The following is a 27,503-nucleotide window of genomic DNA, read 5'->3' as shown; positions in this document are numbered from 1 at the left end:
TAAGTGGGTCAAGGAATAGTCAACAGAAAAGTTATGTCTGTGTTTACCCTGGAATTATATATGGCTTGAATTATGCATGAATTAAAAAAAAAGTCAACATGAGCGGCACAGCAAACATTGTGGCTTTGCTGGTTACTCCAGCAGGGTGGGTCGGGGGGGCACCGTGCCGGGAAGCGCACGCGCTGCTGGAGCCAGAGGTGGAGAGGTGCCGGAGGGAGCTGGGATGCAGGTGCTGTGCCGTGCCATGGGGCTCTGCAAGGAGCCTGTTCTGCAAGGAGCCGGTGCTTTGGGTGCTTTGGGGTCAGTTTTGGGCCTGGGCCCCCCTCTCTGCCCCGTTCAGCCCATCGCAGGGCCAGGTTTGCCCGGCACGACGGCAGCGCGGTGCCAGCTCTGCCTTTGCGCACCCCCTGCTTCGCCCGTGTTGTTGAGTTTATTTATGGCTTGAGCCTGACTTTAATTGTTTCCATCTTGTATATTTTAGCCATTTAGCTTGTATCTGATTTGTCACATAGTGCTGAGGATGTTTTGGTAACTAAGCACTATAAACATTATTTATTATTATATTTCAGCCAAAACAAGCATTACTCTAATTTATTTATTAATCACTTTTCAAATTCAAAGGAAACATCTGTGCGGATTTGCAATTAAGTGGGTTTATGGCTCGAGAGAGATTTCCCTAGAATTTCTATAAATAGATCCAGTGTTTATTCTTTATTGTCTTAATATTTCTGAACAATAATAATAATCATAATCCTTTCAGCCTGCCGTAACCCATTCATTCTCATAGCCCATATGACCCGGCTGCATTTTGCCAGCAGCATGTAATTATGCAGCAGTGCTGGTTTTTTCCTTTCCCCCCTTCGTGTGGATCCGCAGCAGCCCAGTCGGTGGCTTCTGCTCGCCCTGAGCCCCCCGGCAGCAGCAGTGGCAGCTCCCAGGGGAAGCACGGGCACCCTCTGGGCAGGGATCCTCATGCAGAACAACCCTGAGCCTGCAGCCGGGCTCCCAGCACTGTCTCCAACTCTCTTGGCAAAAACCCCATCCCTCCTCGCCCTGATGCCTGGGGTCGGGAGCAGGGGTGCGCTGCTGACTGACCCCCTCCCCGGCATCACTCTGGGTAACCCCAGCAGTGCCAGCAGCACCTCTCTGCTTCAAGAAGTCCGCAGCTGCTCTGCAAATCCTGAATAAGCAGCTGAAGCCCGGACGCCACATTAATGCTGTCCATTTTAATCTGGTTTTACTCCCACCTGCCTGCTAATTGAGCCCCAACGTGTCACCAATCCGTCACGGCCTGAAGCCGGCTCTTCCCGTTGGAGCAATGCGCCTTAATAATCAATGGCCCCGCTTTCCCCGAGTCTTTGGGGCGCACCGAGCTCCTCAAAAACGTTGTTTTATTCATGAACGAGCCCGGACTGGGCTCCCCAAAGCCCCACGTGTCATCTGCCATTTGATACGGGATGTCTGTTTCTAATCTGACAGCATCCTTGGGGACACGAATTATAAACGAGGTGTTACAACTCAGCAGTTTTATTCAGTTCTCAAACTTAATAGATTTGTTAATGATAAATGTATTAATGCTATTAGCATTTCAGAGAAAGAGGGGATGACTGAGCGCGAGAGAGACCTCAGGATATGGATACGGCTTAATTGCAAGGCGGTGACTTCTGACAGATGGGCCGATGCTGCCTCCCCTTTATAAGCCAGCGGGCACCGTGCTGCCGAGGCTGGGACTTCAGCGCAGTGCTCTCCAGCCTTGTCCTCAAAACCTCCACGTCGAGGACCTAAACCTCTTTTACAGTCCTGGTAAACAGCCACTGTATTTCAATGAGTCCTTCCGTTTTGTTTTGGGCCTATCAATCACGCTGCTTTAAACAGGAATTTCCATATTCCGGCCCTGCTGCGATGCGCCAGCCAGCTCCCCCGTGCGGGGCTGTAACCCGGTTTGCTACCTGCAGCCCGAAGTAACACGTTTAACCTTCTTTTATGAGGCATATTTATTGCTTTCAAAGGCCACCCTTTCAAAAGCTCCTCCAAACAGACATTTGTCTTTCCTATGTTTCCAGTGTTTCCAGTGCGAAGCCCTAAAATCAATACATCTCACATCATTTCAGCTTTCCCAGATGCGAGATCCAGATTGGATTTAAGCTGGGCCTCGGCCCCTGTTTATGTTTTAAGTATCCCAAGACGGTGCGAGCTCGCACAGCTTTATTGACTATGGTGGGGAAAGCATGATTTATCCTTGCTGATGATCAGTTCAATTTGCCCAAAGGAACCCCTCCTCGGGATGGTTGTAAGTAGGGCTATAAACGTATTTCATACTCTTCTCCTGCAGTGGAAGAGGTAAAATATAGAGTAGATGGCTCTATTATATCAGCCCCTGGTTATTTTCTCTAATATTTATTTCAGAAGTCCTGTGCAAAAAACACTTTGTGCAGAGAGGAGATAAACCTGCTTTTGAACTAATTGCAAATCACTTTTATTGGCAGGGAAGTCGTGCAAGGGAGGATTTACTCAGACAACAGCAGGGCTCAGCCACTGGGAAGCCCAGCGAGGGGAAGGCAGGCGCTGGGCAGTCGCTGCGCTGAGCCCCAATAAATTCGGAGCACGATAAGGGGGCACCATGAGCGTGGGTAGCAGGATGAGTGGTCACAGCTCTGCTCCTTGCTTGGTGCATGTAAGGCTCAGGAAAAGGGACCCCGTGTGTGAAGCCTGGAGACGTTTGGTGCCCCACCATGCCCCGAGGCCAGGCTTTGCCTCGCCGCCCACCAGCTCAGCCCCATTTCCACGCCATCCTCTAGGAACAAAGCTGACAGCAGCATCGTGTCCATGCGGGCTCGGGATGCTGAGCAAACGGCAGCTGCGTGCACAGCTGGCTCTGCCTCTCCCGGCACCGGAGCTGGCCGTGAGCAGCGCCATATGCCTGGCGCGGGACGGCTCCGAGCTCTGCCGGCAGCGCGCCCGGGGGACTGCACCGTGCCGGGACGCTCGGCGCAGCTGCTTCTGCTTCTCCTCGCTGCCGTTTGCACGGAGCCCGCTTTGGGAAGGACGGATGCCAGTGCTGGAATTGCAGAAGAGCTGGCACGCGGGCGGAGGAGCATGGAGGAGTGCCAGGCTGGCTGCCCGCCGCTCGGCTGCTGGCCCAGGGAAATTGCTCTGGGGCATCTCTGGCCGGCGCAGAAGGCAGCGTGCACCGCGTGTGCGGCTGTGGTGTGAGCAGGGCTCCCACATGGGGCTGCGGCTTCTGCAGCAGCTGGCGGCGTCTCGCTGCTCCTCACATCTCGCTGTGGATGCTCTGGGGGCAGCCGCTGCCCCAAAAAATCTGCAGCCGCGTGGGCTGGGTGCCGGCATGAAGCACTGCGCTGCGTCCTGCAGCACCTGCGGGGCACAGCACAGATCCTCCACGTGCGAGCAAACGGGGAAGGCGACCTGATCTCATTAGAAACTCCTCTATTAATGACAATTTCCATAATTATTTGTTTGCAAATAGTTTACCCAAGAAGTTCTGCTTCCTCCCAGGAGAGGGCAATAACGCACACCCACGCTGGCCATCCCATGGCCCTAGGCCAGCCGGCTCCACGGAACAACCCATGGTCCGAGCGGTGCTGCCTGCTCGTGTGGCTCCTGTTGCACATCATCAGCACGTACCGGCAGTCCCAGAGCAGGCAAATTTAGTTAAAAACAAACTTTCATCGGTCTTGATTGAAGATGGCCAGAAAATCCCTGAATACGTGTGCTTTATCAAATCAGTGGAAATTAAAACAGCTTATTCTCAGGAAATCATTCATTTCCCAGACAGTCCGAAATGACTGCTTCTGGCTTCCACCCAGCTCGTAGCTAACAAGCAAGCCCTGAATATGTGGCAATGATATCTGAGCACGAATTATTTGTGTAAAGCTGGAGGATTTCATCTCAGATGAGCTGCCAAAGTGGGAAGTTTTAATAAATGAAATCCTCTAACATAATTAGGCAGCCAGGAGGTTGGTGCTGGAAGGTTTGAGCACCAGGGGCCCGTGGAGCTGAGGACGGGTGGTGTCCCAGGGCTTCTGGACAGGGACCTGGGACAGGAGCAGGGGGCAGCAGTGGGGCAGGAGCTGGCCGGGGAAGGGGAACCAGGGGCAGTTGGGGCAGGGGGCAGGGGCCGGGGGTCCTGCAGCACTCAGATCTCAGGCTGTGCAGGAGCCCAGCACTGTCCTTACCTCAGGATTGCTTCTTGTTGAGTTTAACTGTCTGGCTAAACACACACGCCCTCAGGGACACCTGCTCTCCTGAACGCTGTCCTGGTGTGTCTGTTTTGAAGAGGAGCCAAGAGGAAAAAATAAGCAGCAGCACTATAAATACCTGCTTTTCTCCTTCCTCATTCATTTCCTCTTTGTCTCAGGGATCAATAACCACCAAAAATAGAGGCCAAGGGCAGCAAACAAACCTGCTGAAGCTCAGCTCCATCCCCAGGAGCACCCCGGTGATGCTGCCTGGCTGCTCACAGCCCCTGCAGGGCCAGGCTGCGGGGGGGGACACGCTGGGCTTGATTTGGAGGTCTGCGAGGGGGCACCGAAGATACCCAGGGCTCAGTTTAGCTCACAGAAACATCCCATCCCCAAGGGCTGAGGAGCTCCCTCCAGCTGTTTTTTTGGGGCAGACACCCCCAGCATCTGGTGCTCAGCCAGCGGCCCCCGCAGAGGCAGGACAAGGACGGACAAGGGATGGAGCCAGTCAGGCCTCCAGGATGCGCAGCACTGGGCTAGTTCACAATCAACATGTTATTAATTGGGGCTTTGCCTCCTCTGCTGCTTGCAGAGAGCCGGCTGAACTCCTGACTTCTCCTCTTGTTCCCTAATGCATGCATTAATTTGCTAACCAGCTCCCTCCCCGCAGCCTGCTGTGCGTTTGGGTGCGAGCACCCCGCTGCCAGCTCTCCAGAAGATTTTTGCAGCCAGGGGTGGCCACCAGGAGATCGGGCTGAGGTCCTGTCCCAGCACAGGACAAGTGCAGGAGTGGACCTGAGTGAGTGAGAAGCAGAAATCAGATAAATCCTGCGCTGCCCAGTGCAGGCAGCGCACACAGAGAGGAACCATTTGATTATTTTTTTTGCTACAAACCACGCTTCAGGGTTCTCAATTAAAGTGAGCTCTTCGGAAAAAAAATATAACAAAGCTTCCATTTAAGCAGCTCAGTAGAAACATCTCTTCCATGCAGAGCAGAAGCGAGGAAGCAGAGGTATTAGTTTGTTTAATAGAGGAAGAGGAAGCAGCACCGAGGCGGCTGCGTGCCCTCAGGCTGCGCCCCGCACCGCCTGGGCTGGTCAGCCGTGCCCGGCTCAGATAATTCAGCCTCTATCCAAGCAAGAGATTAACACAGAGGGAATGAAACCCACTCACAGGATGGAAAATGAATCAAACGGAGGTGGTAAAATCAGCAAAGTGCTAAATGGAAGGACTTTTACTGGGTTGGCCACCGGGTAGCTGCATTATAAGGCTGCCGGCTGACCCCGTCGGATCGTGGGCAGGGTGGGCATTTCCCGGGGAGCTCCTCTGTGTGCCCCCCATCAGTGGGGCTGTGCCCAGCACCACACAGCTTCTTAAATCCAGAGCAAGAGCAATCATCTCGTTGTATCTCTTCTGCTTCTTCACACCCAGCAAGTCTTCCCTGCGGCGGGCAGCGAGAAGGGAGAAGCAAGGAACATTACCAGATTTTCACCTTCGTTGAAACAGTGGGATATGAGCTCCTGACGTATGAGACAAAGCGGGAATAAAGGGTCACATTTCCATTAGCTCTTCGTAATTGGGCTTTTCCCTGAAAGCACAAAATCAATGTTTTCATCTACATGAACCCAATAACCTATTTGGGTCTGCTATAATAATGCAAATCTGGACGCTGGGCGTGCAGACAGATGGGGATGGGACAGATGCTTCCTCCAGCACTGCTGGGTGCACACCGGGGACATGGCACGTCCCGGGGGCTGCCCCATGGCACTGGCCCCACGGCACCAACCGGGCCCTGCCAGCTCCTGCAGGCTGCATGCGAGCAGCTGAGGACACCAGACCTGGAGCAAAATCCTGCTCAGAGCCTGGCGATCTCAGTCAATACCTGCCAATTTATAAGAAATTGGCTACCTCGAAGCAACCGAAGTGACAAAATAGAGCAGATTAGAAAAATTAAACTCAAACTGAGATGGAGAAAAGGCCATTCAGCTCAGTGAAAACATTATATGCTCTAATTGGGAGCTTTGTTTAATTTGGCTTTGAAATTGAATTCTTTTTCCTTCCTGGAGAACTGTTATTACCTTAATTCTCTGCTTGGAATAAGACCATTTATATGGTCAGATCCGTCTCTTTTCAGCACGGCACATGCACCAAGCAAAGCAGCTATTGACCTCTTGCATGGTGCCTGGCTTTGAGCAAGCCAGGTTCGTCAGGGATTGCATTTTTACTTAATATTGATGCATTTTCACCCCTTTTGTCTTACCTTAGCTTGGCAATTACATTGTTTGTGAGAAGATTGATGAACTCTGCCCTCTTTCCATGGGATGCAGGCGCACACCCAGCTGTTGGTGACAGCAGCAGTGCTGCTGCTCCTGCGCCTCCCAACGAGCCGCTCGCTTGGGGCATGAATTTACACGGGTTTCATGAATTGAGCGGGTTTCACCAGCCCCTGGAATAGCTCGTTTTACAAATTTTAGTTGGATGAGTGTAACTCATTTGCAGAATGGCAATAGAGTGGCAACAACAGCATAATGAAAGTATTGCGTCCCAATTTCAAAGTGTGGCCAACAAGATCAATCAGGCACTTTGGAAAAAATCAAGAACTTTATCTCCAATCAGGCAGCTTTTATCTATTTAAGAATAAACAAGGCTGAGGAAGCTGGTGGTAGCAACAGCTGCATCATAAATAAGCCTGAAGCCAGACCCTTCTGCTGGAAGTAAATAATTGATCTCAGAAAAATTCTGCTTAGGCAAAGCCATTTCAATTACCTGGCAGATGACAATGAGCGCTGAGAGAGGTTAATGGCTCTAAAATATTTAAAGAGAAGATGTTTCTCCGGGTGCACCGTAGTTTGTCTTTCATTTACCCAATAGATGGAGATTATTCGTGAAACTAAATGGCAGGTAGGTGTCCCTGCCTGGGCTGCAGACAGGCAGCCTGCTCCAGGGAGATTTACGGGGACACCCTGCTCGCCAGGAGGGCAGCGCCTGGCACCCGCTGTGTGGGTGCAGATGCAGATCCCCCTCCCAGAGTGCTGCCTTGGATTTTTTATTATTTTCCATGAAAAAAAAAATATAGCTTTGGCTTCCCATTATGCTGCCCAGCTGCCTGTGTCCTTTCCTCCTTGCTCTGCTGCAGCTGCCGCAGCTGGGGCAGCGTCCCCGTGCTGCTCGGCACGGCGGCGATGCTCCACTGGTGCCTTCCCCATCCCTTACAGAGCCCCCCGCATGCCTTTATTTGCTGCTTCAGTGGGAATAAAGTAGAAAAGTGGAAAGAAGAATCCTTCTGGGCATCCACAAAAAAAGGCAAAATCAGTCTGAATTTTGATCTGAAGCGCTTTGCTGGAGACACAGTCCTTCATTCCGTTTTGGGTGGCTGTGTAACACGGCCACCTGCCCAGGACAGAATGGAAATTCCAGCTTGCTGCCACGTCCCATCGTGTGCAGGTGCCTGTAGCTGCTCCCTCACGCAGGGCAATGAAAGGACCCGGAACCTGTTAGCATTTCTCAGCCCGAGCTGCCTCCCGCAGCAGCCACTTCATGTGGAAAGGACTGCTGAGAGACTGCGTCCGAGGGACTCGCTCTACAGTCATTTATACCAAAATGAATTAACAGAGCATGATTCTGTAGTCCAGCAGCATTTCTGCTGACGGTTTTAGGTGGTTGCGCCAGCCTTAACTAAGACTTCTCGAGGCCCCTGGGTGCATTCAGGGCTGCGAGCTTTTTCTCTGAATTTATCTCCAGCACAGCAGCAGCCGGGCACCGCTGGGCGAGGCGGGTGAGACATAAAGGGGAGTTACTGCAAGCGAGGAGCCGCTGTGCAGAGTGCCCAGGGGCTGAGAGCCTGGCGGTGAGCTCAGTGCTGTGATATTTCTCCCCCAGCATGTTCATGCCGGGGCTGTCCCTGCACCGACCTGCCCCCAGCGCCACTCCTTCAGCTGGGACCAGGCTCAGCACCACGCCAAAGCACCGCGAGTGCTGCTCTTCTGCTCTTAGCATCGCCAGGAGCAAGCTTTTTTTTTTTTTTTTTTGGGAGGGGGGGATGCAGGGGTTAACCCTCATCTCATTTACATCTAGGTTGGAAGAATCATAAATTTTACTGCAGAAGATGTTAAATAAAATATTAGTGAAATATTGGCTCTTGATGAGCACAGAGGTGAGGAGCATCCCTGGGTTGGTGAGCGTGGCTGTTTGGTGCCGAGGCAGAAGAAAAGCCTTCCTCCTCCTCCTCCTCCTCCTCCTCACCACCACCATGTAAAGCCAAGGGGAAGGCAGCAGCCCCTGGCACAGTGCTGGGGATCACACAGGACCCGGTCTCACCATGCACAAGGTGCTATCAAAGCTCTTGGCTGATGGCCACAGCAGGTGGCTCCGTGATCAGCTTTGGTTTTGGGAGCGCTTTGATCGCCATACCTCAGCTGCGGGAAGCGCCTGGCTCCCTTTGTTTCGGTTAACTTTCCCTTCTTCGCTTTCATCCTCGTAAATAATTTATTCTTGTTTATTCTATTCACTTTCAGATTTTTGTTTTCTTTCCCCATTAAAATTCTGCTTCACGGGCTGGTGGTGGGACTTTGAAGCTCTCTCCTTGCCCTCGACCTTTCCAAGTGCCCCCCCAGGACCCGGCGGGGAGGGGAACACGGATCTCTGTGCAGGGGGCTTGCCCCATGCAGCCCCCAGCCCCATGTGCCCCGGTTGGCAGCTTCCTCATGAGGCTGTGCCCAGCACGGGCAGTGTGAGGAAGGGAAGGCAATGGTGTGGTGCTTCTTCAGAAGGCTCTGCCACTTCCCATTGAGGGCAGGAGCAGGGCTGGGCAGAGAAGCCGGCTGTGACAACGAAACCATTCTTGCCATTTATAACATATTCAGCTTCTGATACGCTTGGTCAATAAAAGCCCTCCCCAAGGATGTTTCGCTTCTCTGATGTTGAAAAGATTTTAAATTTTCAAAGCAGAAATGCCCTTATGCACAGCTACCGAGGAGGTCTCTCAAAACCACAGCATTTCTTGTCCCCTGCTGTACCAACAGCGTCCCTCAGCCAGTTTTTCCTTTCCCTGTCCATGCAACCGCTTCTCTAGTTACTCTCTTCTTAGTTGAGCTTTATTTTTTTAAATCTTTTGTTATTTTTTTCCCCATTGAAAGATGGATTTTATTACATTCACTTTTAAACAAAACTTCCAAAAATAAATGATGTGCACCTGCCACACGCCATCGGGCACATGGTACCCACATGCCTGATCCCAGGGTTAGCGGCTCCACCTGTGCTGGCTTTGGAACCTGTGGGGCTTGTGGTGCCCAGCTGAAGGAGGGGATGAGCCACGGCGTTGTCACAGGGAGGAAGCGCTTCCCAAAAATGCTGTTTTGTGGCACCAGGACAGGTAAGGAGGCACAGCCCCCAGAGGCAGGGCCAGTGATGCGATGTGCAGCGGTGGAGGACAGCCTGCGAGCAGGGGATGGGCCCTGGATGAGCAGGTCATTTGCAGTCTTCTACAAGGATCAGCGAGGTAATTACTTGGCCGTAAAGTGAAATGCCTTCGCGTTAGCAGGTATCATTTGTTCTCGGGTAGCAAATTGCGCTGCTGTTGCCATTATTGTTTTGACAGCAGTACCCAGGGCCCTTCCGAGGAGGGAGGCAGCGCTCCTCGCCTTGATGAGCGTGGAGGCTCTTGTCTCATCTCGTTACCATCAATATTTATAAGTGTATTGTGGAGAACCGGGCGCCGCTTTCCAGTTTGTGGAGGCTCATTGTGTGTGCCACCTCAAGCTATCCGGTACAATAAAAGCGCAATTAATTATTATCAAACATTTCAATGACACTTACCTCGGGGGATCTCGGAGTGCTTCTGGAACTACTGTCCCTACTGCTGCAGCCTGCATTCAAGGAAAGAGCCCACAAAAACTGGCTGAGAGCAGCTCGGACCTGTTGTGCAGCATGAAGCATCCCCGTGCTGCTGCAGGGCTGCCCCAGGGCAGGCTGCTCTGCCTGCAGCCCCCCTCTGAGCTGCCTGGGCTGTGGTTATTGATCAGGATCACTGACCCTCAATGGGCTCTGGTGTCTCTGCTTCGTGGGTCTGCTGGAGACGGTGCTGGTGGATTGCTGCATTTTTCTGTCCCTCTCTCACCACTTTATAAATATCCCTGCAAGCTTCCTTCCATGTTTCCCATACCTGGCTCCCTGCCTAATTCCTCAGCATGCCATACCTTAGCCTGGTATCACTGCTGGCCATCAGGGCTCCCAGGGCACTGGGGGAGCTGGTTCCTGACCCTGAGGTGCTGCCACTGATGTGCAGGTCTCCGTTTGAGGCCCTGAATAAAGCCTGTGCCATTGCCTTCTCCCAAAGGAGAGAGGATGCAACCCCACCGGTGAGAATCTGAGTTCATTTGTAGGCAAACTCATAGCCACGGCTCTCCTGACAAAGATATTTCAAGCTCAAGGGCTTATGGCAATAATAACCCCTTGGATATCTCCTTTTTCTTCATGTCTTTGGGATTTATAGCATCCAGAACGCTCTCGAGCCCAGGATAGCACCTTCACCAACACGTATTATGTCACTTAGCATCGCGTTACCCTCCCCGCACGCTCCCCATAGTAATCGGATTTGACTGTTTCCTCGCAAATTGACGGAACATAAGGGAGCGAGCTGAGCTCACAGGCTGGCACATAGGCAGAAACAAGTCTTTGAATTAAAAATAGTTCTCTGTCAGGGCTCATCTCTGGTAATCAGCACCACCGGGGAGCTTTGATCTCAATCCCATGCACACGGCGCTGACTGCAGCTCCTGTTGCACGCGCGCTGGGCGTGCAAGCACCGAGCAGTGCGTGGTGTGGGAGGTGCTGGCAGTGTGCAGAGCACTGCTAGAGCTACAGGTCCTGCTCTGGTGACAAGGGCACAAATTATTGGCATGTCAGGCTCAGCCATGGGGTGCTGGGTTCTGGGCACTGCATTAATTCTGCCATTCATCACGGCGAGCACTTTGCTGAGGCAGGGGAAGGTCTGCAAGCAGCTGGCTGCAGGGAGAGGCAGGTGTATTTTGCATCCTGACTTCCAGCCTTATTTTGTTGTGATGGGCAGAGAAAAAGGCGCTGCCAAAAACCCAACTCCCAGTTGTGATTTTTTTTTCAGGAATGTTGCCTGGTTTCAGAGAAATTGGAGTTTCTTAGCCCGCAGGAGGGAGTAAAGACAATAGATACAGTTCAGTTAAACAGTAATCACAGGTTGAGCAAAAGAGCTTAGAAAATTAAAGCTAATTAAAAGTATCTGAGGTTTTCTAAAATCTCTTCTAAAGCAGACAAATGGAAATAACCCACCAGGTGATGATGAGCTTTGAATTTTCTTAGAAATCAAAGAAGAATAAATTTAGTAAATCACCAGGAAAGGATAATGCAACACTGGAGCTACAGCACACAGCAGGCGCTGGTAATTCTCCAAATTCCTGACAATTATACATTTCAGGAGACATTTCCACTTATCTGGCTTCACCTTAAAGCCTTCCTGTTGAGCCCTGTCTGAGTAATACCTGTGCACGTTCACCTTTCTCTGCCCCCCATGATTACTTTGCTGTTTCTCAGCACAGCAGCATCCATCCTCACCTGCTTGTCCCTTCTGCCATTGTTCCACTTGAGGAGGATTAAGCTTTAATTGCGGATTTCTTTGCCGTGGTGTCCTGTCAGAGCTGTCTGGTGGGGACTGCCCTGTGGTGTGGGTCATGGGGTGCGTGCTTTTCCCCTCCCTGGGGCTTTTTTTTGGCTTTGTTTCTGGTAGAATTGAACCAACCTGTTTCAGAAAAAAAAAAGGGGGGGATGAGACCCCTCTGGGGGTGGGGGCAGGGGGTCCTGTCCTGACCCCAGCCATGCACACCAGTGAGGATAGCAACTTCTTGGGCTTTATAGCTAACGCAGGGATGCTGACTTTTCTTTTTCTGAAGGCACGTAGAAGGGGGAATTTTCCAGAAACAGTTTTTAAAGGACAAATGCAAAACAGAAGGAATGCAGAGCGAGCAAGAACGCCAGCGTCTGGATGTCCCAGCATCCCTGCTGCAGGCTGGGGGATTGAGAGGGAAAAATGTGATGGCATAGTAAGGGAGGGGAGATAATAAAAAGGGAAATGAAATAAACACAAGGGAAAAAAAAATAGCCAAGCTGCATCTCAATAGGCTATGGGGTTCAATGAGCAGCTGGGACAAAAAAAAAAAAATTCAAACATCTTGCTTTCTGAATAATACAGAGATCGGAGCACAGGTGATAAGAAAATGAAGGAAGGAGGAAAAAAATAGGAGAAATTACTGAAGGGAGGAAACTGCAGGTGATGTGCTATTTTGCTATGCTAATAAAGAGATGAAAGCAAATGGAATAGGAGCAGAGACTGGCAAAAGTCTTACTTTTGTTGGGAAGACTAAGAGGATAAACGTTTTTAACATTTATGAAGTAGCAAAATAAAGCAAAGAAAGGCTCAGAACATCAAGCCTGTAGATGAGGAAATTAAAGTACATAAAATATTTATTCATTTGTGCTTAGTGGCTGTCAGCCATGCATGCATTGGAGAAATGGTATGTTTCTAGGCACAGTTTTATTCTTTCTCCTATTTTTTTCCCTCCTCTCCCAGAGATGAACAAGAACAATTTGCTAAATAGTGGCTGAACGCTCAGCTCGTTTTCTACATCCCATTAATGTTTCATTTCTTAATACCCTCGAAACAAAAATGGGAAGTTGGTATAAAACATTTTTCTCCTTTCAAATCATGGTAAAAAGGAGCGTGGTTCCAGGCCAATAATCAAGATTATAAACTGGCATCTGTATTAAAATGGGACCGTGGTGCCGATAGTACGTGCCAGCTTGGAAGAGGCCCTCTAACGAGCTGCAGAAAGAGATGTAAGACAGGCTTTCTCCTGTCACCAGCTGTCTCTATCCTGGCCCATGAGGACCATTTCTGGAGGAGGCTCTCGGCTTCCTGGCCAGTGAAGAAGGACCTGATGTCCTTGCCTGCACGGCGAGCGCATTTGCGTGTTCGGGTGACGTGTTGGTTTGTGTGCTGGAAATGAAAGCAGCTTCTTAATTATGCTTTTTAATTATGAATTCTGGCCCTGGTGAGTGGAGGGTCCCTGAGATCGCCATCAGGTGGGGATGCTGCTGGTGCCCTCCTGTCCCTGCGTGGCGGGACTGTGTCCCCAGGGGACCCTCACCTGGGGGGCATGGGGACATTGTCCTCACCGTCAGCTTGTCCTGGGGCAATGACACCAGCAGCAGGCACGGTGTTACCAGGCGAGGTCTGGAGATGTGGCAGTGGCTGCACGCAGGGGGCAGGTTTATCCTTTCAGCTCAGCTCACTGGCTTTGGAGAATTACGGGTGCTAAAGTTACACTGTGTGTTTCCCCTGGTCTCTTGGGATTAATGGAGAAGCTGCTGGCTGGTCCGAGGGATTTTCTAAATCCTACCTTTCCAGGCAGTGTGTCGGGGAGAGCCACAAATGAGCCATGGGCAGGGTGGGAAGCAGGGGAGAGCCTCCTGCTTGTGAGCCTCTGCGGCTTTCTGTGAAGCATGGGGAGGTCAATATTAATTTCATTATGGGAAAAAAAAAGTCTTGGTTTTACTGGAAATAATAGATTCTTGGAGAATTTTTTTTGTCTGGATATTATGGCTTTCATTGAGATACTTGGAAAATGTAAACTGAAGTCACTTAATTGACTTCCCTTGGATCTGCCAACTTATACCAGCTGAAAAGACGCTTTTTTGTCTTTGTTCCGGTGACAATTTTATCTAAGTAAAGCTGAGCCAGTATGAAGGAAATAAGGAGAAGCTGATAACCACAACAAGCAGCTTACTGCATAGCCAGATGATGCAACTTTCATCTCTGATGCGGGATCAGAATTCTCTCAGAAAGGCAGAAAAATAGAAGCACCAATTTCTCGGGATCACTGCTGAGAAATCACTGTAACAGCTTCTAATGGCGCTTTATGGAAGGCACACATGAACTCCCACATCGCCGAGATTACAGAGCTTCAGGACCGGGGGCTGTGTGCTGAGCATCCCAATTTCGTGGTGGCTGGAAGCTGTCCCCTACAAGGGCTCGGGTGCTGTCACCCATGGAAGTGTTTGGGCTGTTGTGGGGTACTGCAAGGGTGTCCCAACGTCTGCATGGCAGCAGGGTGCAGGATGTGTGCTTTGCCTTCCGTCTCCACTAACTCTTTTTCCCTCTCTGAAGGATGTGGTGCTGGGCTCCCTTTGTATTTCCCCCCTGGCCTTTGTTGTCTATGTTCTGTATATTGACTATCTTGCAAGCCCTTGCACTCTATTCTGCCACTGCTTAATTTAATCCTTGAATTTGATCAATACTTCATGAACTATGCATTTGCTTAAAAGAAAAAAACACCAACAAATAAACAAAAAAAATCTGTTTTGGTTGCTTTATGCAGGTTCTGTTAGGCTCATGCAGCCAGTGGTGCTGAGCTGCCCTCCGTTTAATGAGCAAGCAGCCGTGTGCTGCGTGCCCTGGAAGGGAGGGGAGCTTGGAGGAGAAAACCACATGCTCCCAAAATTGGGTGTTTGGGACATTGCTGCCAGTGTCAGGCTCAGAGGTGATCCTTTCTGTTGCAGAGGTGGCTGGAGGCACCAGAAGGGACTCCGGGTCCTGGGCTCTGCCCACCTGGAGCCCATGGGTGGCACTGGTGGGGCAGCATCCCCGTAACGAGCCGATGTGCTTATCAAGAGCAACACAAGTCCTCCAGCAGTTGTTCCATCTTTAATCAAATTTGTAGAGCCTCGGGCCATTTATGGGGAAAAAGTGTTTTCCATCTGTAATAAGGGGAAAGTTTCTGTCAAGTGGAGCAAATCCTGATAATGACGCTATCCTTTCTTGCTGCATTTTACTATGAATTTCTCAAGAATAGCCTCAACAAAGTAATGATGCATGTAGAAGATTATTCAAGCTCTATAAGCCGTCTGATAAACGGTAGCAGCAGCTTCCACTTCCAGGGCTTAGCAATGAATTAGCATGTCTGGCTTTCTAAATCACGCTGCGCAAAGGAGGCAGGGAAGCCTGCTCATAAAACTGCAGCGTGGACATGTTTTGTTTAAAGGGACAAGCGTGCTGCTGGGCATTTCACCTCTACAGAGGGAAACCATCCCCAGGGAAGCTCGTGAGGATGTCAGCCCCAAAGGGAGTGCTGATGAGCACCAGGAGGGCAACAAAAAGCAACAAAACCACCTCTACCATTCTTTTGATAAAGGTCAGTTGACTCCCTGCCACCTTGTAGCCCATAACAAAATCCATGATACTTCGTCTGTAATTTGATTTTCCCATTCAGTGAGGGTGGTAGGCATTAGTGTCGCTGTAATTTTACAGAGCGCCGTCGGATAACAGAGGCATATCCAACACGGAGATTATGTGCGATATCGGTGGCAAAATATTATACCCAGCAATGATTTAGAAGAACATTAATGTCTTAGGCATGCTATAAGACATGCCATGAATTAGACAATAAAATGTCTCGTTCTTCAAATAATTACTCACGGGCTGACATTTTGCTGTTCTGGAGACAGATTAGCACCTATGGAGCTGGAGCTGCCATCAGCAGCGAGTGACCTGCAAACATTTTTCCTAAAGCAGGCACCTTTATTCTTCAGCAGATAATCCCTCGTGTCGGTGAGCCGGGCAGGTGATGCCGCCGGAGGAGTGAGTGATGCTGCACATTTTGCACAGATCGATAGCGGGATCTGTGTAGACCACGGATATTTTTGTGTTTAATTCACTGCGTAAAATGAAACAGGTAAATCACTCAGAAGAGATGTGAGCTGATGTTAATAGCTACATTTGTAGCACTATCTAAAAATGAATTCTGCAATTACTGACTCATAACATCATTTGTGCTCCACGGCATGAAATCTCTGCAGCGAGGCCTCTGCGCCCCGCCAGCCTTCCCGGAGCAGCGGGAGCGATGGGCACACCAGCTCCAGCACCACGGGAGGTGGGCTGGGGTCTGCTGGCATTGGGGCAGCACCAGGGGCGATGCCTGAGTGTGGTGATGTGCCACGAGCTGTGTGCTGTCCCCTGGGCTCTCCATGGCCTTGCAGGAATTGGGCTGAGCTGGGCGCAGGAGCAGAAGCACTGGCTGGGGTTGGGGCTGTGCTGAGCACCACGGGGGACCCAGCCTGATCTCTTTGCTTTTCCTGACTGATGGCAGGGAGGCAGCAATGTGTGTAGCTCTGCTCAGCTCTGCTCTCCCAGCTTTCTTACCGGAGGCTTGTATTGAGCACGGACCACAGAGCTTGGCTAATGGGGAACCTGCTCACCCAGGGCTCCTAGCAGTACCCAAAATCTGCAGCGGGGGAGAATAACCATGGTTGAGGGTGAGAGGCTGCAGGATTAGCACGAACACGGATCGTTGGAGCCATTCACCACCTGCTGTTGCTGGCACAGAGCCGTGCCCTGCTCTCGGGGCTGTGGTTATGGGGGTGCCTGCATCGAGGAGCCACGCTGGAGCGATGGGCAGCAGGGATGTGATCCCCCGTGTGTGGTGCTGCTGCCTGGTCCCAGCCCTGCAAAAGGAGGAGTTGAGGATCAGGGGCCCAGACGATGCAAATGTCAACCAATTTATCAGGAAAGAGCAAAATTAATCACTCGGATCAGCAGAGTCATTGTGGTTTACTGAAAGCAAAACAAAACAATTATTTGACACTTGTTGGGGGGCTGTGGCTAATCTCATTACGCACAGAGCAGTTGAGCACTGGGGAAATCTCACGGTGCTGATGAAGGGCTCAGCAGCTGCATGAAGCGATTAGGGTGAAATCTCCACAGGTGTGCTGGTGCTTTTGGGCTGGGTGTGGGGCATGTGCCTCCTCCCCGAGCCCTCTGCCCTGCAGGGAAGGCTACCACGTGCTGCACCAGGCACCCAAAGCTGCTGAACAGAATAAATTATCTGTTTGTGGAGAAGAAAGGAGCATTAGGAAGAAGCTGCTTGATTGTAGAGAGAGCAGTTATTCAGGGGCAAGGAGTTGGGGGGGATTGGGGGTGTGCATGGGCACGCAGACACCATTGGGTACCTCGGTGGGGCTGGGGGTCCCAAACCTCATCCCCAGTCCTGAGGACACCGCTTGGAGAGGGGATGGTGATGGGAGCAGGGAGAGTTACAGGAGACAGTGGTGGGATGGTCACCGGGCACGTGGAGCTCTTTGCACTGCAGAACAAAGATGTCTTGTCCCAGAGGGTGGTAAAAGATATTTATGGGTTGCCATGCAGGCCGTAATTGAATGGCATTAGAGTGGTGGGATTTTTTTTTAAAAAACCCTAAATCATTCCAGAGCTCTCGCTACTGTTTTAAATTGTAACTTGGCTTTTTAAAAGTTTATCGTGCACTAATTCATCCAGCTCGTTCATTTACATTCTGCTGACAGGGTATAAAACTGCTGCTTTTTTCATCCCAGAAAATTCTAACTTTGCAATTTATGGTGCCTTTTTGATTTAATCAGGATATTTCCTAAATTCCATGGCACTAACATGGCATTTTTCAAGAAGCACCTGAAAGATGTCTGGCTGTTATTTACGCCCCGGTTAAGGCAGTGTTCCTGGTGTGTCCCCACGAGCTGCCGATGTCTGTACCGGGCTGGGGTGCTCCCATGGGAATCGCCAGAGCCTGTCCCCATCCCAGGGGAGCATCACCTGCAGAGGCCCTTTTGCCTTGCTCCAGAGAGCCGGTGTCATGCCGTTACATGCTGAAACACTGTTATTTCACTCTTCCGAACGCTGTCAGAGCAAGTCACAGGAGGGATTATTTTTGGCTCTCTCCAGCGTAGTTACCTAGCAATTTGCACGAGGCTTGGCATTACTGGGTAGTTACTCGAGCCGTGTGAGCTGCTTTGCAGCAGGCACTTCATTTGTCAAATTTAGTTCCTTTTACTGTTCGCAAATAGTCCAGACACCAGCTTGGAGTCTTACAAATTTGTTCTCTGTTGGAAAAATTTCAGCCCTGTTGGTTGTTTGTGAAATATTTCCTCTGATCATTGCTTCTGAGAGCCTGCCTGGGCGCAGCCACCCGGATGGAGCCTCCATTCCCTGCACGAGGAAGAGAAAGCCACAGCATATCCTGGTATCAATGCTCTTTAGGACATTGCTCGGAAATGTCTTCCAGTATTTGACTTTTCAGGTTTCTCAGGTTGAAAAGAAATAACATGCCAACTTCTTCCTCTTCTGGCTTCTCGCTGTGTCCTGGCTTCTCATGGATTTCAGCGCACACAGCATCGCTGCTTTAATGAGCCATAAACAGTATTTACATTTGGTGTATTATCTCTGGGGTAATTTGTGTTTTTTTGCTCACCCAGGGCATTTACAGGCCTTCTCTTTCCTGCAGAACTTGAAGAATAGTAGTGAAGAGCTGTTGTTATTCAGCTAATAAGCAATATTGATTGCTCGAAAGCAGAAGAGTTGCTGCCTTCCATCTTCCCAGCGCCTCCCCTCTGCTTCCCCCTCTGCTCCCCCAAGCCCAGCGTGTGCGGCACTGTGAGGCGAGTGCTGTAGCTGAAGGACATCCATTTAATCTCATCAGCATCACAGTGTGCTCGTTCTTCTGTGAGCAGCTTCTGTGCACGCGAGATGATGCTATCAGGTACACCCGGCGCTTTCCAGAGGAAATGTGTTTATAAAACTTTGCTCCCACGGCACATAAATGTTTGTTAGCTCCATTATCCCCATCATTTTGTTCTCCAAAGTGTTGCAAAGAAGATGAAATGAGAGTGATGGTGCTTTTGGAGCTCCAGTGCACGCTGGATGTTTGCTTTAAATAGAATTAACCATGCAAATTGAATCATGTGAGTGTAAATTAGCGTTCATTTCGCTGGTGTTCTTGGTACCGCTTAACCTACCATTTACCCCAAGACATCTGCTAAGTGCCATTCTTTCAAGTACTTAAACAGCACCTATTGCTACCAAAAAAATCCCGGCCCCACGGAACAACAAAGCTGCTGGAAAGCCTGTAATTATCATCAGAGGACTATTGTGGCTGCAGGAGAGAGCGGGTGCGCGGCTCCCCGGCGCTGGTGCCCGCTCACAGCAGAGGCAGCTCAGGGCCGGGCGCTGCTCACACGCTGCTGCAGTTTGCTGAGGTTTGCTGGGGCCTGGGAGGGCTGAATTCGGCCCCAGACCCTGCTCGGCTTCGGGCTGGGTGCTGGGAGGCAGCCCAATCCAGCACGGGGACTGGTGCGATGTGCATGGCAAGCAGATGAGCAGCAGCTTCTTTCCCACCACCTGCCCCGGCGAGGCTCCAGCACGAGGCAGAGCGCAGCCCTCTAGCACAGAGCAGCAGCTGGGGGAGGCAGCCACAGCCTCCTGGTGCTGGTGCCAGGGCTTTGGTACAGGGGACTGGAAGCTCTGGAAGCGCTGGAAACGTGCCCCAAGAGGAAGCTGCTGGGCTCCCCAGCCAGGGCATCCCTCCTGCGCCAGCCCTGGGAGGAGGGCGCAGCCTCTGGGTGAGATCTCGGTGTCCATTATCTCCTGCTGGCATCTCCTCCTCGCCCACCAGGAAAGGGAGAGCCCACGGCAGCCACCAGCCCCGAGCCCTGGCGGTGTGATCTATTATTTACACCCTTATTTAAGCCTCCGTGGTCAGAGCTGGGAGGATGAACACAGGAGCCTCGCCGAGGAGCGGCGGGTGGGAAGCCACAGGCAGAGCCCTGCAGGTTGGGTTTGCTTCTGCAGATCCAGGCACGGATAACAGCAGAACCCATGGGGACAAGGATGGGAGGGGATGGTGCTGGCCATGCCAGCAGCAAGGGCAGCCCGAGGAGCATCCCTGGGTCCTCCCTGGCTTCTCCTGCGACTCGTGCCACCTCCCTGCAACGTGAGGGAAGTCACCACGCCTTGCACGAAGAACTGGGTGCAATTCCTCCAAAGCATTTATGCAAACCTCAGACGGCAACGACACGTCGGCTCGTGTGATCCTGTTAACAGATGGTCCGAAGACAGGCTCGAGATCTGAATTAGTCCTGGGTTCCTGTAACGTGTTTGGGAGCATATGGCCTGAATGGATTTGGATTGGAGCTTTAATAGCGAAGTAAACTATCTCAGATAAATAAAGGAAAAGGAAGGAGAAAAAAAAACACTTCACCAGCACTCAGACTGTGCTGAAAGGCTGCGGCAGTCCCTCATCCAGCTCGTGCTTCCTCCCAGCAGCAGACGAGGTTTGGCTGTTGATAATCCGGGCAGAAGTGAGCAGCTCTCTGCTGCAAAAGCACAGCCTGCACAGCCAGGTGGCTGCCCCTGGGCGCAGCCCGGGATGGAGATGTCACAGCAGCGCAGAGGAAAGCCTCGCAGGTGGTGGAGCTGGCTGCCACGCTCGTGGCCTGCGCTTCACCCACCCCGGGCTTGTTTCACATGGATGGAGCTTTTGCCTTGGTGCTGTGGATCGCAGGAGGAGGGCACAAGTGCTGGAGGAGCAGCGCTGCACTTCGGACAGGGCCACCACCAAATCCCTCCCGTGCAGGATAACCCCAGCGAGCCCCAGGCTTGTGGCCTGGGGAACAGCTCCACAGAGGCCCTGCTTGTTGCTAATCCCATCTGGCATTTTGTTTTATTGCAGGGCTGCAGGAACGGCGGTGATGGATAGCTTGTGTTCTGCCGTTTGTCACAGCGCTGCTGCATGTTTTATCAGCTGCTGGTTTCGAACTCCAAGCCATCGGTAGGGTACTATTTCGGAAAGTGGGACATCATACGTTGATCTCTTATGGTTTCATGAATTCACAAAATAGTGTGTTTTTTTCTTTTTATTTCAGCCTTAATATGTTTTTTTAAGCAGCTTGCCTGTGCTGCTTGGGATTTCTCTAAAGAACAAACACAGTGTAATACATATGGTGAAAATGCTGAGCGATGATGTTGGATAATGCTAATTAAACAGCATGTGAATATTAAGTAGCGTCCCCTGCAGTAGCTGCGTGCCCTGTGCCATCAGGAGAACCACGGCGTTCCCACCAGCAGGTGAGCTGGGGCCTCGAGTCCAGAAGGCAGCATCTGGATGGGAAGGGAAGTTGTTTTAAAGCTGTGCTGGTTTCAGTCAGCTGGGGTCTGGATCCTCACCCAGGGCGAGTTCTTCCAGTAACCCAAATAACCAGTCCCTAAATAGCATTTTCTGGCTAGGTACAATGTGCTCTCCCTTTTTCTTGCGAGCAACCGGTGGCCCAGTCCCCCCACTATCCGCCAGCCTCACCAAGCTGGATGAATTTTCAGTTTCCATGGTGATTGCATGGCTACGTGGAGCAGGACGGGGCTCGCTGTGGCACCACGAGCTGCTTCATTCACTGTCCCATGGGGCTGGCACGAGCTGCTCGGCGGGCAGCAGAGCCCCCGGGGCTGAAAGCTGCACAGCCGGGCACAGGGCATGGCCAGAGCCGGGGTTATTCCTCTACAAAAAGAGATCAGGGCTCCCCCTGTGCTGCCAGTGACATCTGCAACCCTGCAGAAAAGCACAACGTGTATTTATATATATATACATCTATTTACCAGGGCGGCGAGACAAACGAGCCCGGCTCTCGGAACCATTCATCTAACTTGTTCGCTCAGGACCCCTGTTGCTGCCGTAACCTTTTCCAAGTAAATTAAGCCCTGCGCCTGGGTCTGTTGGCTGTGCTGAGCTGTGCTCGGAGGCACGGCCGCCCACAGGAGGTTTGCAGGTGCTGACAGCGAAACCCTGCTCCGTGCAGAGTGCTCGGAGAGCAGGGGTGCCCCGGAGCAAAGTGGCCGGGCTCTGTGCTGTGCAAGCAGCAATTGTGGCCGCCTTTTCCTCTGCTGCTGGATGCCACCCGTGTCTCCAAAACAAGTCTCAGCATGCCGTGGTTCCCAGCCTTTCTGCTCCCAGCAGGCTGAGCCACGGCCATCGTGCTGAACGGTGCCGCGAGGTGAGGGAAGCAAGCGCCCACGAGGAGCAGGGGAGCCACCGAGTTGTGTCGCTGTGGGAAAGCTGCTGCTGGCTTTGTTCTGCAAGCACCCCTGATTTACGAGGCTCTCCTCTGCCTTCAAATCACTTTGCTGACGTGCAGCAGGAAAAAGCAAGACAGGGTTGCAGGCTGAGGCTCTGGCTGCACTCTCTGCACACGTGGAGCACCGATGGTGCTCCAGCTTCTCATTGCCAGGCAATGGCTGGCTGCACCCACCTGAATTATTAATGCCTGGAGCTGAAGGGCAGAGAGGTAGATTACACCTCGTCCTCCGCTCTCGGAACTCGCAGGTGATTGATGCTTGTCTGTTGTCTTAATTTTCATGTTTCCCATTCCCAGGGCAAAGGCAGCCAAGGGCAGCACCCCCAAACCTCGGCTGCTCTGCGCGTGCTGCACCTCCGAGCTCCGACCCACGCGGTTCCTGCTGCCTGCCGTGAGGATCCCTCTCTCCTCGGCCTGAATTTGGTGACCAAGGGTGATGGAGGGAGCTGGTTTGGTGAAGCAAGACACAGGCAAGCCTTCCTTGTCCCATGTGCCATTCTTTTCTTTTTTTTTTTTTTCTTTGCCATTCTGCACTTGTTTTGGGCATGGAGGGGGACGTGAGACCCTCCTGCCCCCATACACAACGCCGTGTTGTGTCAGGAGGGACAGCGTTGTTTGCAGAGGCTGCCAACAACCAGAGGGAGCACCACAGGGTGGCTGCAGGGTGTCCCCTTGTCCCCCAGCACAGGCTGGGTCACAGTGAAACCATTCACAGCTCAGTGTCAATGTTAACTGGAAATAACCCCAAAACCAAAGTTGCTTTCCCGAGTCTGGCTAATTGTTTTCTGGCGAGTGAGGATTCATCAGATTAAATGGAGCTTCTGAGTCCCATCCTAATCGGGAGGTTGGAAATGGAAATGGAATAGAAACGGTTTGGGGGACATCAATGATGGAAACCTTGTAGGCAGCTTAAAATGAATGAAATAAGACTTTCCAAGGTAATGATTAACAGCGCTGTTAGGGACCACTCTGTGACGCCCCAGGCTGTTTCTGTACGGGTCCCCATGGGGATCGGTCCCGTGCCATCATATACATTTTGGGGACTGTGACACCCCTTTCTGCTCCCCTCTCCCCAAGGACAGTGTCCTTCCAGCAGGACACCGCTCCCCTGCCGGCCACAGCCAGTCACAGTTATTTTGGTGAATTTCCTGTGCACATGACAAATATACCTCATTCCCTTTTTAACAATCCCACAGCCAATAAAAGAGAATAAAATGTGAAGTGACACACAAATTGTATCCCCAAAGAGCGCTAAAGTGCTAAACTGCTGCTCCTTGCGATAATCGGATGAGATTTTTGTCTTTAAACAAATAACCCTAGTTAGCAAAGAAGAATATTCGGAGAGTGGGATGGAGGAGCAGGGGCAGCTCCCTGCAGGCAGCGGGTGCGTCCTGCTCGGGGCAGTGCCCCACGTCCTGGGGTGCCCGCTCCAGCCAGGCACCCCCAGAGGGCAGGATGTGGCCCCGCGCTCTGCTTGCCACAAGGAGATCACTTTAATTCCTCTTTGTGCTCCATGTGAAGCAGCAAAGTTCCCAAACCTGCCCACAGAGCACCTAAATAGGCTGTTTTGCTGCACTGTGGGGAAAAGGGGTCTGCAAGCCAGGCTGGTGCAGCAGGAGGGGAGCACGGTGCTCACACATCACCTGGGTGCTGCTGGCCCCAGCTGAGCCCCGAGATTTTATCCCCTTGTTGCAATTGCACGCGGGCACCTGGAGCCAGGAGGGCATCAAACAGCCTGGGCTGGCCCTGAGACACTGACAGCAGCAGCGACTTCGGGTCCTTGCCTCAAGGAGATGTAGGAAGGCAGGGCTGGCTCCCACCACCAGCAAGGGCAGCAGACATCACCCATGCGCTTGCACACGCACAGACCCCACACACAGAATTAGGGAGGGGAAGCCCCACGGCAGCGCCCTGCTGCCATTTCCAAACACTTTGCAAACCTCACACAAGCACGCGGTGCCCATGCTGTCCCCATGGGCCCTTCCCACCGGTGTTCAGAGGAAAGAGCCCTCTGAACAGTGCGTGGAAAAGAATAGGAAAGGCGCAGCAAAGCACAGAGATAAAGGCACTTCAGGAGCATCCTCGCCTAAATTAGCTTGCCTGATGGAGGTCCCCAGCGCACCGCAGCGGAGAGCTCGGTCTCCCTGGCAATGGTTGCCATGCAATAGCTTCTGTGGTGCTGCCTTCTCCTGGCTCCACTCAAATAACGTTCTCTTCCTAACAGGATTTATTTGTTCCAACATCCCCGGGCAGGTACGAGTGATGGTGAGCCCTAGGAGACAGCAGCTCGGTGCTGGGGGACGCACGGCCCTGGGGAGCCGGCACCCTGCAGGATCCTCGTGGCCCCTTCCCACTGACACGGAGAGGAACGCAGTGGGGCGAGGAGAGCTGACGTCTGGTGACGAAGCCACCCCAGTCCTGGAGCAGAAAAACGAGGTCAGTGTCACGGCAGAGCCAGCCTTTGGAGGGAGCAGACCCTGCTCTCCGCCCGCCCTGCCCAGCCACAGCTCCTCCGAACAGCACCGCCAGCCGCAGCCCTCCTGCAGAGGCCGTTTTGCAAACACAGCGTGGCCTGGGAGACGTTTCCAGCCGGTATTTTGGCGATGGCTCAGCCCCTCCAGCTCAGCTCACAACTGCTGTTTGGTGCTCGCCTCTTGCAGCCTGCTCTCCGCTCCCTAGGTTGATGGCCAAAGAAATGGATAGCAGAGCTCTCTGTCCCCCAGCAAACAATTATATTTGCACTGTGAGATGACTCCACTATTCTTTAAAGTAAATCCTCATATAGGAGTGTAAGTCTCCTACTTTAAACCCAAGTATTAACAAAAAAGACTTAATGCAGGAAGAAAAGGAGAATGGAAAAGAACTGGGTGAGAAGAGGTAACAGCTACGATGAACAAGCACTTTGTCTTTTGGCATCCAATAAGTAGTTTAGCTTTAAAAATTACATCAATTTATACTTGTGCTGCCACTTCAAGCTGCGATTTTTTTATTATTTTTTTTATTTTTTTAAATGAATAATGCCTGGAGTGGAACGAGGCCTCTGAGGCTCCCAGAAGTCCATTTTTTAATCTTTATTGTGCACGGAGGGGTTCTGATTTGAAAAAGCATTTGATCATGTATTGTAAAATGAAGCAAATATTTAAAGTGTGTGCAGAGATGTGCGGCGCTGGGTAGAGCAGGGCTGCAGCCACGCGCGTGCCTGGGGGTGTTTGAGTCCGGAGCCTCTGGGCACTTTTTGGATCTGGGTTTAGTGTTCACAACGTGTGCCTGTGCCCAGCAATTCGTTGATTTGGGTCCTGAAGAAGTGGCTGTACTTCTGCAGCTGTCCTTGCCCACTGCCACCAGCGGTTCGGTAGCTGTCCCACTGAAAACAGGCTCGTGTGCAATGAATTTCTTGCGTCTGATTTTTGTATCCACTTTTCCACATGAACAATGCCGTTGAACTGAACGTCAGTCATCAGACAGACGTAATTGGATTTGGAAAGTGTTATATTGTGAATTAAGTTGACTGATGGGGAAATGTCAGTTTTATTAACAATCTTCCTTCAGATGATAATTTTATATCTATACGGATGAATTACAGAAGAGTACTTGAAAGCATCCGTTCAAAACGATGAAGTCATTTTAATAAAGGCTGACTTTCTCTTTCATATACTTGTTTTTAAATATTTTATCTCCTTGTGGGAAACCATCCAATTAGGAGGCAAGACCAGCGTAAAAAATGCAACATAACTGAGCGATTCGTTTGCATCTGGACGCCGGGCACAAGGAGCCACGCAGCAGCACGAGCAGACTGTGTGCCTTTGGCTGGGGGCACCGGGCTCCTGGGGGCAGCCGTGGAGCATCGCCTTGGCACAGGAACCAGAGCGTGTTCGCCTCCTTGAACGCCGAAATCAAACCTGACGTCAAACGCTGGGAGTTCCCGATGAGCTGAATCTGTTCCGATTCTACAGCCCACACCTAATTGCATTGCTACAGACCTACAAATAATGCAGTGATTGCTTATTAACAGCCTGCATAATCATCATCTGATCAACTTGGTGGTGGAAAAGGACAAGCAAAGACCTGCCCATGGGGTGCAGGTGATACCGGGCAGAGGTGCTGGCTGCGAGCTCAGGCTCAGCTCTGGCTGGGTGGGGATGCTGGCGTGTCCCCTCCGAAGGGATCTCTTGCTCTGCTTTTCGCATTATTGTTGCTACAGAAAAAAAAAACAAACGGGCTGAATTCTGCAGGCAAGAATAGCTGGACAATGTGCTCTGCTTCCAAAAGAGTCTTTGTTAGAGGAATTCGCTGCAGTACGGTAGCTGAATAAATCCAGGGATTATATCAGTGTGAGAAAGCTGGAGTTTCGCAGTAATAAAAATAGTTTCTGTTCCGTGGTGTGACAAATGGCGATGTGGTAAGGAGATAAGGTTGAGCAGTGTGCCAGGACACAGGCTGGGGGTGTAGTCAGCGTCTGACCTAACCAGCACTGATCCCAAATCGTGCAGAAGATCTCTGTGTCTCAGCAGCTCTGGGCTTTGCCTTGGCTGCCACGAGCTGCCCTCCTGTGGGGCCACCAGCAGCGGTCTGGGACACTCACAGACACGGTGCTGCAATGTGTCTGGTGGCAGCCTTTGGTTGAAACCCTGACCTGAAGGAGCCAGAATTTGCTGTTGCAGCATTACCGGGCTGGTTTGCATCCCGGTGCACTGGGTACAGCGTGAAACGCTCTGAAAGCCAAGGTCAGCACAGCCTGAAGCTGCTCTGCGCCTGCAGCTGTAGAAGCCGTGGTGGCCAAGGAGGAGCGAAACTCCACCAGTGATATTTCCCCCTGAAAATATCACCTGCTTCATGGCAAGGGGACACCTCTTCCTCCTCCTCACCTCCGTTCCAGGTGCTGCTGCAGCTAAAGGCCTTGGGGCCTTCACCGCAGCGCCAGCACGGACAGCTCGGAGCCCTCTTAGAGATGCAGCTCACTGCTTTCCTTCCCTCCTCTTAAGCCTATTCTAATTAAGAGTGTCTTAATAAATATTTGATGTACATTTCAGTGGAAATTGAGGTTGGGAGACATGCCCGTTGCAAACAGTCTGGTCAATGCAATTTGAAATCCAGGAGTCACCTTTGACCACTCATTTATACCAGGACAACGTCTACTTCATTAGGTCTCTATTGATCAGGTAAATACTTGGTGCTTTATTTATCCCGCCGATGGAGAGAAGCCTCGCACACAAAAGCAAACTCCCAGGTGGGACTGAAATCTAAGCAAGAAAGATGAGCTCAGAGGAGCTGGATGACTCCTTGCATCCCCCCCGTTTGTATCTGGAGGTTTTTTACTAATGAAAACGTGATGGCTGCAACCCTGCAAATGACA

The 27,503-nt window shown here is 51.5% G+C and overlaps 1 long non-coding RNA gene across 1 annotated transcript; it reads left to right on the top strand.

Moving 5' to 3' along the window:
* Nucleotides 1-17,028: 17,028 nt before the first annotated feature.
* LOC137843472 (uncharacterized) lies at nt 17,029-21,086 on the top strand. Its single transcript, XR_011089542.1, has 2 exons — nt 17,029-18,449; nt 18,535-21,086. It is a non-coding gene; the product is annotated as an uncharacterized lncRNA (long non-coding RNA).
* Nucleotides 21,087-27,503: the final 6,417 nt, after the last annotated feature.

This window comes from Anas acuta, chromosome 22 (assembly GCF_963932015.1).
Source record: "Anas acuta chromosome 22, bAnaAcu1.1, whole genome shotgun sequence".
NCBI classification, from domain to species: Eukaryota; Metazoa; Chordata; class Aves; order Anseriformes; family Anatidae; genus Anas; species Anas acuta.
Note: the sequence above shows the minus strand (reverse complement) of the source record. Positions and strands in the feature narration are given on the sequence as shown.